The sequence below is a fragment of the Bombus vancouverensis genome, chromosome 10, assembly GCF_051014615.1.
Source record: "Bombus vancouverensis nearcticus chromosome 10, iyBomVanc1_principal, whole genome shotgun sequence".
In the NCBI taxonomy this organism is placed as follows: domain Eukaryota; kingdom Metazoa; phylum Arthropoda; class Insecta; order Hymenoptera; family Apidae; genus Bombus; species Bombus vancouverensis.
The window spans coordinates 576,647-589,583 of NC_134920.1; positions in this window are offsets into that span (position 1 = coordinate 576,647).

Sequence of the window (12,937 nt, forward strand, 5' to 3'; positions counted from 1 at the left end):
TGCAGTTTGTATGTGAGTTGTATGAAGTTGATCGAATTCTACGCTTTCAACGATCTGGTCGAGTGACGTTCTGCTTGAGTAAGTTATAAATCCTGGCAGGAAGAAAGGCACGTGTTATTGATATCGACTGGTTAGCTGGAATGTTGAATAGGAATTTAAAGAACCAACTCAAACTTTATCGATAATAAAATATGGAAAATATGACTGCAATTAATACGTGAAAAATAATGGAAATATTCTATAGGATACTTGAATGTTTATTAGAGAATTTTAATAATAATATGGAACATAAAGAAGAAAGAAATTCGATGATACTAAATAATGATGATACTGAAAATTTCAGTGATTTTTATTAATATAAAATTAACATTAATATAAATAAAAACAAAATCTATTATAAATGATATAGACGAACTTTTTAACTAAATATCGTTAGAAAGAAAAGTGACACAAGTATACATACGAAACAATACAAAAAATCCGCATCTATCTAGAGAAATTTGTTATGAATTTCAAAGTCTGTATAAATACGTATACTAATACATAAAGCTTCTAAAGCTCTAAAGTTTTAATGTTTAAAAAAAAGTACAAAAATATTTCTATTAAAATATATATGATATTTTCCACGGTATTTTCTACGCAGTTTCTACAATTCAGGATTTCCTCGTTCCCATCGATTTTCCTCTAGTTGTGAGACCCTCGGATAATCACGTCCCTTTCATTTTATCTTCGCTACGCTCGATTATAAATACGGAACTGAATATAGAATTATTTGCAAATCAATGAATCCGATGATGTAATTTGTTACGCGCTCGAAACGAATTAGTATCACTTATCTTAGTTTCAATCAATACCTCACTTTCTCAAGTCATTGATTAAAATACGATTTACATTCGTACAGATCGAGCCTTCTTTCACAATATTTCCGTCGAATATTCGTGATCAATCGTTTAATCGACCTTGATAATTAGAATAGAAATAAGAAAATTCGAACGCCAAATCATTAACGAACCAGCCACTTGCTCACGAATCTCGTCAACTTGGCCTTGTTTTGTCCAACAAATTGTAAATTTTTCCAACCTCGGCTTGAGTCATCGATTCAGGGTTAATGCACGTCACCTGAGTTTCTTTGGTCTCGATTTTCACAATTGGAATGCTGTCTGCAGGACAAACTTGCTATTCGATCAAGAAAACTCGTTTCAATGACTCGTCTGATGAACTTTCAATCAGCGTTCTTACGTTTCAACAGAGTCTCTTCAAAAGTTTCAATCAGGGTCTTAACGCTGTACTTTCAGGGTATAAAATATCTTTCAAGACAGAGACTAGTCTAGATTTTCTGTTCAGTATACTGATATTAGAACAATAACTGGAAAATATATTTCTACAGTATTATAATTGAAATTTTTTCATGTAGAGTTATAATAAAATTTTGTATTATAAATTGCCTGTATTATGGATATCAGACAATGAATTCAGCATGAATTATATCGATCTTATATTAAACAATTTATTAGAATTTTCAATGGAATATTTAAAATGTTACTTGATTGTTTTATATTATTATGTGATATTTTTACGAATTTTAAATAAGTTTGCTAGAAGAAGATGTTCATTTTAATTAAAACCATATACATGTATGTATGTATATATATACGTAGATTTATAGTTGTGGAAGCGTTCGTTGTAGAACCATTCATTCGTTACCTTCGCTTTCCGTTGGGAAGTGAAAATTTATGAAAACCCTGGTATGCTATAGTTGTCCAGAAATGAAAAGCAATTTTGAACAACTAATCCTTTGTAATCAGAATATTGTCTCGTTAAAAGAGAAAACAAAATTATAATTGATCGCGAGTACAGAGGGAAAATATTAGTATAGAAAATGATTGCTGTTACGACCGTTCGCGGAGAGACGCGGTCGCGAGGAAAACGCGTCAGCGAGAGGCGTAAATTCTCGCTACGATTCGGTGAATCGACGCCGCGAAATAGTCGTTCCCCTGTTTCGATTAAGATAATAGAGGTGGTTGAATGAATATGACACAGTAGTAAGTTATATTTCACCGTTTATTCCACAACTTATAACGAGGATAGTTACACTGGTGCGTATGTACGAGATGAGTGAGTGACTGATCTGCGGGTGTGTATACCCGCTCGAAGGATGTTGACCGTTCGAAGGATGTAAAATCAGTACAGTACTGGGAGACGATGATGTGTCGGAGGAAAGCTAAGGATGGGTGTGTCTAGCGCACGGGACCATCGGATTTGTTGGTGCCGATGTTATTTAGGAGAGTGAGGGAATAGGCTTCGTTTCTAATTGGTTAAACGAAGGGTCTTAACCGCCCTCGAGAGAAAGTGGTTAGTGGGAGGACAGTTGCAGCGTACGTGCGAAAAACCAACTTTCCTTAGTTAAGCCGTGGTAGACAATAGTCTCGAGAAATTCCTCGGAAACAGATGTTTGTTTGAAGAACCTTAGCAGGCAAGTGACTCAGGTTTATGACGGATGCTTAAGGCTATTGAGGGTACGCCGTACGGAAGAGCGGACATCTGGTGTCCGTCTGGCCCGCGGTGTGTGACCTGGGCCAGGCAGAGAGTCTCCCGGCGTAACAATTGCGAACTAACTACCTTTAAATATTATAAATATTCAATGGTATATATAAATCCAACTATCTTAAAGTTTCATATTTTTATCTTGCATGAAATTCTTATAAAACAGGAAAATTTATTTTTCTCTGTCTCTCTCCCTCTCTTTGATATAAACGCCGCAGTTGAAAAATAAATATGTATGACCTCATGTTGTTACGCCGCGCGACTCTCTGCCTGGCCCAGGTCACACACCGCGGGCCAGACGGACACCAGAGGTCCGCTCTTCCGCACGGCGTACCCTCATTAGCCTTAAGCACCGTCCATAAATCATAGATTTACGAGAAAAGGTCCTTTAAACAAAACAAACATCTGGTCCCGAGGAGTTTCTAAACACTATTGTCTACCACGGCAGGACAAGGGAAAGTTGTTTTTTGTCACGTACGCGGCAACTTTCCCCCCATTAATCACTTTCTCTCGAGGGCAGTTAAGACCCTTCGTTTAACCAATTAAAAACGAAGCCTATTCCCTCACTCTCCTAAATAACATCGGCTCCAACAAATCCGATGGTCCCGTGCGCTGGAGGGACCGATCCTTAGCCTTCCACCGAGACAGCATCGTCTCCAAAGGACACTGATTCTACATCCTTCGAACGGTCAACATCCTTCGAGCGAGTATACACACCCGCAGATCAGTCACTCACTCATCTCGTACACACGCACCAGTGTAACTATCCTCGTTATAAGTTGTGGAATAAACGGTGACCTAACTTACTACTGTGTAATATTCAATCAACCACCTCTGTTATCTTAACCGAAACAGGGGAACGACTACTTCGCGGCGTCGATTCACCGAATCGTAGCGAGAATTTACGCCTCTCGCTGACGCGTTTTCCTAGCGACCGCGTCTCTCCGCGATCGGTCGTAACATTTGGTCCTTCGAGCCGGATCATCAGTGGCAGTGGATAGTTTTGTCACCCATCCGGTCGAAACATTTGGTCCTTCGAGCCGGATTCAGTGACAAGTGAAAAGTGTGGACACGTAACCGGTCGAATCATTCGATCCTCAAAGCCGCATCACGCGTCAAGTGAAAAGCGCATACCAGTGACACCCACTAGCATACAGTGCCACGTGAATCCAACATAACCAGCAGCGGAAGCGTTACCCCCCAGCGAGGTCAGTAACGTCAAGGATCGTCACCCTTGAAGAGGTAAAATTCGGTGGTTAAAACGCAACCACGCAACCTCCTGCCGCAACTGGACAATCTTCAACAGAAGTAAGTTATAACCATTCCACTTATCTAACAAACAATGGCAACCGGAAACGCAGAGAAAATCACCTCCTTGCATCGGGAGCGAAGCAATCTAAGCGACCAATTCCAGGCCGTATCGAAATCACTCGACGAATACGAACAGTCTGGTCAGCACTACAAGGCCACCTTAAGAACTTATCGAAAACAAGTGGACGACATTTGGAAACGGTTTAACATTGTCAACGACCAATTACTTGAGCTCGACGACTTCGCACCTGTGGACTTACTCGATGTCTATGTGGATCTGGTAGTACGATTGAGCGCTCTCATCGAACTTAATTCCTCCTCAACGGATGCCTCCAAGAGAGTAGCGAATCCAAAACCTCCGGAATGCAGCAACAAAGCTCCTAGCAGGTTCCAGAGACCACCGATCCCATCGCAAGACACGCGAAGCTCATCGCATCACACTCGCAACGTGTCACCTAAACGCGGCCCGACGACAACCACATTAGCATCGAACGTTCATGACTCTTTAACCGCAGCCCACAACCTAGATAGTAACGGGTCGAATCCCATCCAGGATAGTTACAAGGTCAACGTCGAGTCGAAACCTACTGTAAAGGCTTCGAAATCCATTGTGCTCAAACCATCCAGGGGCAGTGTTTCTTCGGGCAATACTTCTACGATGGACGTCCAACACAACGTATCGACGTCCAATCATCTCTCTTACATCACGTCATCTGCACCACCCGAGATTAGAAACATTGCATCGGACAGTCACACTTCGAGACGTAACGCGAAGACTCCTACTTCGCCACCTCAGAGATGTGCTACGCCTGCAATTGGCCCTACTCAGAATCATTGCCTCATTATTAATACCATGACTAATCACTCAAATGGTATCGGTAATTTACAGAACATTCTATCTGATCTCAACGATTCGCTGCTGAGTTCACAGAGCGCCACACCGAACAAGTCGCGTGTCACGGACTTCTCCCTGAAGTCACCCTTGGCTGCAACGACGCTACCACACTCTCCAATGGCAAAACAAGTCCAAATCACGACGCCCAACGCTTCTCCTCTATCAAGAATCATCACTAAGAGAATGCGATTCGAGCGGGTCATCGGGGGGAGTCCAGCCTCCCAATCAACCTCAAACCGCCGCACCGCGCTTGATGAATCTTCACCAAGCATCACCGACGTTCCCTTCGACGATACTTCCTGGGCCGAGGTGTTTAACGACACTTCCAGAAGCAAGATTCACGACACTTCTTGGGTCGTGAATTTCACCTGGAAATCGCTCGGCATCGGCGAGGAAGACGGCGATCCAGACTACAAAGGGGACAACGTGCCATCCAGGCAACGGGCCTTCGACCGTATCTTCGAAGTCACCCTGGCGACAACGGCCTCATCCAGACTACCACAAGTCATACGGCAACGAGCATCTTGGAACGACGTGTCACGCAGCGCGTCCTACCAACGAGCCAACCCGATCACGCAGAATAAGGACAATCAGCAATCAACAAGGAGTAGGGCGGCTGCTCCAATTAACTCCACCTTTAATGAAATTTTGATCGGTACCCTCTCAACGGGGGGAGGATGTTACGCCGCGCGACTCTCTGCCTGGCCCAGGTCACACACCGCGGGCCAGACGGACACCAGAGGTCCGCTCTTCCGCACGGCGTACCCTCATTAGCCTTAAGCACCGTCCATAAATCATAGATTTACGAGAAAAGGTCCTTTAAACAAAACAAACATCTGGTCCCGAGGAGTTTCTAAACACTATTGTCTACCACGGCAGGACAAGGGAAAGTTGTTTTTTGTCACGTACGCGGCAACTTTCCCCCCATTAATCACTTTCTCTCGAGGGCAGTTAAGACCCTTCGTTTAACCAATTAAAAACGAAGCCTATTCCCTCACTCTCCTAAATAACATCGGCTCCAACAAATCCGATGGTCCCGTGCGCTGGAGGGACCGATCCTTAGCCTTCCACCGAGACAGCATCGTCTCCAAAGGACACTGATTCTACATCCTTCGAACGGTCAACATCCTTCGAGCGAGTATACACACCCGCAGATCAGTCACTCACTCATCTCGTACACACGCACCAGTGTAACTATCCTCGTTATAAGTTGTGGAATAAACGGTGACCTAACTTACTACTGTGTAATATTCAATCAACCACCTCTGTTATCTTAACCGAAACAGGGGAACGACTACTTCGCGGCGTCGATTCACCGAATCGTAGCGAGAATTTACGCCTCTCGCTGACGCGTTTTCCTAGCGACCGCGTCTCTCCGCGATCGGTCGTAACACATGTATATTCATATGTATTTAAGCATCTTTCTTCGTAACTTTGAATGGTTTTCAATTTCATTTAAATTGTTGCATGGCAACGTGAGTTCTGTTGCAAAATTCATATACTTGTAGAAACGTCAGTCGTAAATCAAGCATAACAACAGTTTTACAGTATGTTGTAGAGATTACTTTGTTATTTAAACTTAGAGATCTTCCTGCTTACAGTAATTACAAAAAGTAACTGTACACCATCGTATTTAGAACGTCATTTATATATATACCAATTAATTAAGACTAAGTCTTAAGATAAGACTGATTAAAATATTAGCTTTCGTATCATTTGTAATACTTTCATACATGCTTATAAATAATTAATGCTATCAAAATGAAACGTAAAAACTGATTTAAAAAAAAGGAAGAGAGACGCTTCATTGGGAAATAAGAATACATACGTACAAGTACTTTTTGTAGCCACTGTGTGGCTTTCAAACTCAATTCCAGGGCAAAAAAGAAATTATTGAAAAACGGTTACCTAATATGTACATCATAGTGAAGCAATTATCAAAGGCGAATCCAACGAAAAAAACGACACAAAGTGAACTGCCAGAAGCTACCCGTGAACGCAGTAGCCACCCCAGCGAGAAATCCCATTAAATTAGCTCCGAGCAAAGCTGGTATTCTTCCATATTGATCAGCAACCCATCCAAAAATTAATCCTCCGAAGATAGCGCCGATGAAGAAGATACTTTGAGCTATGGTTGGCAGTGCATCATACTGACAAACCCATCCCAGCTGCAACAGAAAACTACAGTCGAATGATTTACTTCTGATCACTATCAGCATCACGGGAATCTTATAGCAATTTCAACGCCTCGATTAAACGAATTTTCGATCAAAGTTTCGAAATTCCTAATGAAGCGCGCCTCTGTCCTTTTTCCTTTCCCTTTGAGGAAAAAAGAAGGAGAAGCTTAAGACCCTGCGCGTTCTCGCGTCCTTCTTCTGGATGCTTCCTACCCCTCGATGAATAATTCTCCTCCTGACGAGCGACGCAAAGTTCATGGAAATCCACTGGAGCAAAAAGTCTTGCAATTTATGTCGAACAAATCTGTGTGTTCGCGCTGTTGCTCGTTATAACGTTTTATTAAAGTTTCTTTTCAATCCGGTATTTTCATTTTCAGTTTCATTTTCAGATTGTATTTTATTTGGCAATGTAACGCTTGAATTTAGAATGTACTCTGTAATTTCACTACATGCACTAATTATTACTGCAATATGTACTAGTAATTCTGTTACGTACTATAATTTTCCTCTGTGGAAATCGACATTGTTAATTTTCCCACTTCTGAACTATCGATCTTTCCACAAACGTTTATTCGACCCTTTCCATCGTTCTTCTTTCTTTCCAAAAATTGTACACTACGCTTATTTTTTATCGAAATAGATCATGCAAATAATCGAATACGACATACACAGTATAAAGGGATTGATTGATAGGAACAGATAAAATATTCAAAAAGCAGGAAATTACAAGTCGAACATTTTCTGTCACCTCGGATGCCACAGACGCATAAGGGACGGTGGTATAATTAAATTCCCATCCTTGTTGGCAATCTTTCGTTGGCCACGATGGGTCCGGTACGTGGCTTCCATTTAGCAAAATTTCCGTGTAATTTACATCGTACATGCTGCATCTCGAGTAACCTTCGCGGTTGACTGGTATCGCCAGCGACAGCCTGAAACGAAGGAGAAGATAACGTAGATTGGTTCACGGTCTTCGATGCCGATGGACGTTCCGACAAGCGAGTAATTAACTTTCTATTTGAAACTCGACAAAAAATATTGGGAATCTCGAGTATTTATTGAGCTAATAATATTGATTGTTAGTCGAGTCTGATAAAACGTATTTGACTGGAATTTCATTTAAAGCGAAGAAAGTTATTTTCAATTGTAGCTGGATGTACGTTAATTGCTGTTTTCCTGTCTTTACAAATTACTCATTCCTTTGTTTCATCAGCCTTTTCGATTATTATTGTCTCGTATTATTATTGTCGAGTATTGTCTCGTTGTTATTATCTCAACGCTTTTATCGTGTCAATTTATTGCGTTGTGTTCATACGGGTTTGTAGAATATATAATAAACAATGCAATGAGAAATGAAAATGAGAAAATTTTGAAGAATTATTAAATTAGGTAAATTGAAGGGAAAGAAGTTCTGTGAAGGAACTGGATTGGATCTAAACAGATAATAAAGAAAGATGATCCAAGATTTGCGACCTCCGACGTATGTCGAAAACACTTACTCATTAATAACGAATGTCATTAAGATAATTCAGTGACGGTAATTGCGTCTGTTATTCTGATGAATGTTACATAACGAGATAGGAAGTCGATGTCATGATGACTGGCGCTGTCTGAATCAAATCAACCCTATTCACAACCAGATAATACCGTCAAACGATGTTTACATTATTATAATATGAAATCCAATTTGAAGGCTTCGTGAATTTCTATTATCCTTCAATGAAATTATGAAATAATGGCGCAATTTAATGATAAAGATTATTATTATTTCATTAGGCTTGCTGTATAATTTGCTAGATTGTCTTCAACCAGATAAATATATCAATAATTTTGGCAATGGCTATCATCACATACTTTATCGAAAGAGAGAACATTGGTTCTCTTTGATTTTCGATCGTTGAATCGTCGAAAGAAAACTTCGCGGCTCAGAGAAAGTTCTCCTACAAACACGTACATAGCATAAAAATAGGTAACACGCGGAAGTTCTACAGGAAAAAAATCAAAAAGACTTGCTGAGCAAGGCAAGAACTTTCCAATAGAAGGTGAGCATAATAATAAATAACACTTGCACGGATGCTTGCGGAGGAGTCGTTGACTATATTAAACTAATACTAATTATGAAACAATGTAACAGTAACGGTACTAGTCGTAATTAACATACTATCGTTAACATTATCGTGATATCGAAATTTCTTCCCACAAGATCACCGATTAATTGCATCGATTTGCGAAATTCTTAGTGTTCGATGATTATCATAGTCGAGGAAAGGTATTTACAAGACATTAACATCCGCATCTAATCACATCTCGTAGCATCGCGACTTATCACGCGTATCGCCTAACCTTTACATGAATATTGAACGAACGAACACTTCGAACGCATTATGCAAGTGTACGTTACGTTTTTCATTCGCCGGTAAAAGCTTTCAAAAACGAGTTAATGAGCGAATGATACGTGGCATGCGCGAAAGAAACGAATGCTTGCCCATAGAATAGCTGAAAATGATTCGAAAAGTATACTAGCAAAATAACAATAGATTCAGATGATAACTGACCAGTCGACCAGGATTAGTCACAGCCTTTTAACAATTCTATCGATTTTTTGCTACTATTATACTTATTTACTCCAAAGCTAAGATCCTATCTAGGCTAAACTAAACTCACAGGCTAAACTATGACTCACAGTTGGAAAATGCACTTATCTTATACGTAATCATTTATCAATTACTGAGTTCGTTAAGTTCTATTTTTGTTTGCTGAAAGGAAAAAATCTTACATTAATTAATCATCGCTATATCGTTGTTTGCTATTGTCTTTCGTCTGATCGACAATCATTTACCCATTCCATCGTTGTAGAACTCTTCATTTCTGGTTCCTATAATCTGGTATTTAATATCATCGAATTTATTTTGAAGCACGTGCACGTGCCAAAAAATTAGGTCACGGAAGTTTTATGCATTTCTGTGAAATCTGAAAGGGCAAAATTGCAAAGTACACGTGTGACACGTGGAAATATAAAAAAACATCGGAAAGTAGCACGCTTTGTAACGTTTAATCGAGGTAAAACAATTTTTTATCCAGCTTCTAGTTTTTTCTTTCGCTTCCTTTATATTCTGAAAAATATGCGTAAAAATCCGCAGGCTACGTATTATGACGTAAACGGAATGGAACGAATCAATAATAGAATAAATTAAATAATATTAATATTAAAATATTAAATAATATTAATATTAATATATTAAATAATATTAATATTAAAATATTAAATAATATTAATATTAAAATATTAAATAATATTAATATTAAAATATTAAATAATATTAATATTAATATAAAAATTATAATAATAATAATCGATAATAAAAGAAATTAAGGACAATGGAACACATATTCGATTTATACTAAATATCCGCGGCTGTCCTGATATTTATTGCCAGTCGCGTACATACGTTCAAGTTATAATTTCTAATACCATTAGAAAGTTAGGAGAATTTTAATCGAGAACGAGCTCTATACCCTTTGAACGTAATTTGTTCGTCACTTAATCGCTGCACGCGGTAAACACTAACGAGCAGCTCTTAAACAAAAGTATTTGTACGTTATGGTCAACAACGGGGTGACTAGTTATTCGCGCGTTCTCCTGTTTCATTGAAATTTTAATTGCATCAACGTAGTACGTTCTATGGTCGACGTCTTAACATAATTGTACGGATCGAATGTCTTTACGTAAAACTGTCCCGTGCATGTTGACGATTCGCGGCCAATCAACGATATCAGGCCGAATGTTACGTGCTCGACGCTATTTTTTCGCCTTCACGCTCTCATTGTTTGCGCGAAGGTTCAACGCGTTCGCGCGGCGTACGCGATAATACGCGCTCCGGGAATTTTATCCAAGGAGCATTGTGCGAGCGCAACACGTTGCGACACCACATCCTTTGCCTCTCTCGAAACGTCTTAATAACGAATTATGGTGCAATCGAACCATGCGCGTATAGCAAAAAGCAATCGTTTCTAGCCGTTCACTTTGAACACCGCGAAGGTTAATTTGGCAACTACATATATATCCATGTATTGTGTTTCTAACGATTGCCAAATGCTATTTTCATGCATATAGTGATGCCATCCTTTTGTTACGAAGGATTAGCATCAGAGAAATTTTCGGCTTATTACGCATATTGAAAATGTAACGTAAGATTCATCTTTTTTTTCAGCAAATATGCAGAGATACGCACAGGTGCGTTTGAGTATTAGAGCACCTACTGGTTACATTTATTGGAACGCTCTAGCGGATTTTACGCTGTAAAACATACGACGTGAATGAAAGTTCGGATTTATAATAAAATAAGCAGAAGATACAATCGGAAAAAGGATCTCAGCAAGACGATAGTATTAGGACAGCGTTAGGAAACGGTAGGCCAAGAAAAGCCGGTCGAAAGATGATTCGTAGAACTAAAGGAAAGTGTTGAGATATTGATCCGTTTCATAGCGCCGATGCGAGCGAAAAGCGAACTAAAAATTGCGCGTTTAAGCACTAAAATGTCTATATACTATCACGAAACTACGAAATATTACTAATCTTCTATTTACAACGAAGCTCGTAAGTCTCGTGACCAATTTACACGAAAAAAGATCGAGTTAGAGACACGATAACGCGTTAATGAAACTTCTAATCTCTAAATCTCTAGAGAGAAATCCTTAAAAGCTGTAGATCCTTAATAAACAATTTACCGATTACGACGATAAGTCCCCTGATGCTCGTAACCAATTTTACACAGAAAACGGATCACCAAAGTTGCAAGACTTTCGAGTTGGAGGGAATGACGCGTTAACGAGAGCGTCGCGACGTATAATGTTTACAAAGTTTGCGTGGAAATTAACACGATCACCGTTGTCACCGTTTACGATCGTGTTTCCGAGATGAAAGAAACAGCTACTATTATGCAATCGATCGTTTCGAACTAGTAAACGGCGTAGCGAAATAAAACTCGGTGTAAGTCTTAACATACGTTCACTAGCAGGAACGTGTTTTATTGAAACTTTTACGACTCGCTACCGGCTGCCCCAGCCGTTGCATTATTTGAATAACATCGAAGGTTGTTGACCTAGCAACCGAACGAAGGTGCGATCCAATTGGAGGTGGATGTAATTACACCTTGAAATACCTTTCGTCATCGAGCATTTCCAATTCCCCGCCGAGTGTCCTCCATTTTTGCGCTTAGCCTTTACGCTCGATATCGTCGCGATTTGCAAGCACTCGCTAGCAACAGAATGTGCGATCGTCGTCGCGCGTCGCCGTTTCGACAGAATTAACGTCGTTGGAATCTCACAACGATTGAGAAACCGCATATTTACTTCGCGCGAAAACCACGATGAACGAGTTATGTCTCGTTCGGGCTAATTTCTTTGAAGTAGTCAATGTGTCGATTTTTAATTTATGCTTCAAATATGTAATATCGGAAAATAAGGATAGAAATTTTTTTCCGATTACTTACAATTTATTAATATTAAATTGAATATACAAATATAAATTGGACAGAGAACGATATTTATTTAACGGAAACTAAATGCAATACTCGTATCTATATCAAATAACTTTGCAGTTATTTGATCACTCTCGTCACAACGAATCTAACACACACACTCTCTCTCTCTCTAACAACTCTATCAATTCTCACGACTCTACTCTTCGACGACTCGAAACCTCCAACGACTCTACTCTTCGACGACTCAATTAGCTCTGATCTTCGCCAATACACTCCTGCTCGGTCGTGCTCGCTCTTGCTCTCGTCCTCTCTCACACACACACACGCACACTTTTCGGCTCACATACTCTGGCCTCTCGACTGCCACTCCTTGAAATGTGGAACCGTACTTCTGTTTCGACGCTGCTTATCTTTTCTCGCGTCACTGTTACTAGGCGCTCTTGGATGTAAACAAACCACGAAAGACGACGTACACGGTGTTTTCTAATTTCAGCCGATCTCCAATCAAAGCTATTCTACGATATTAC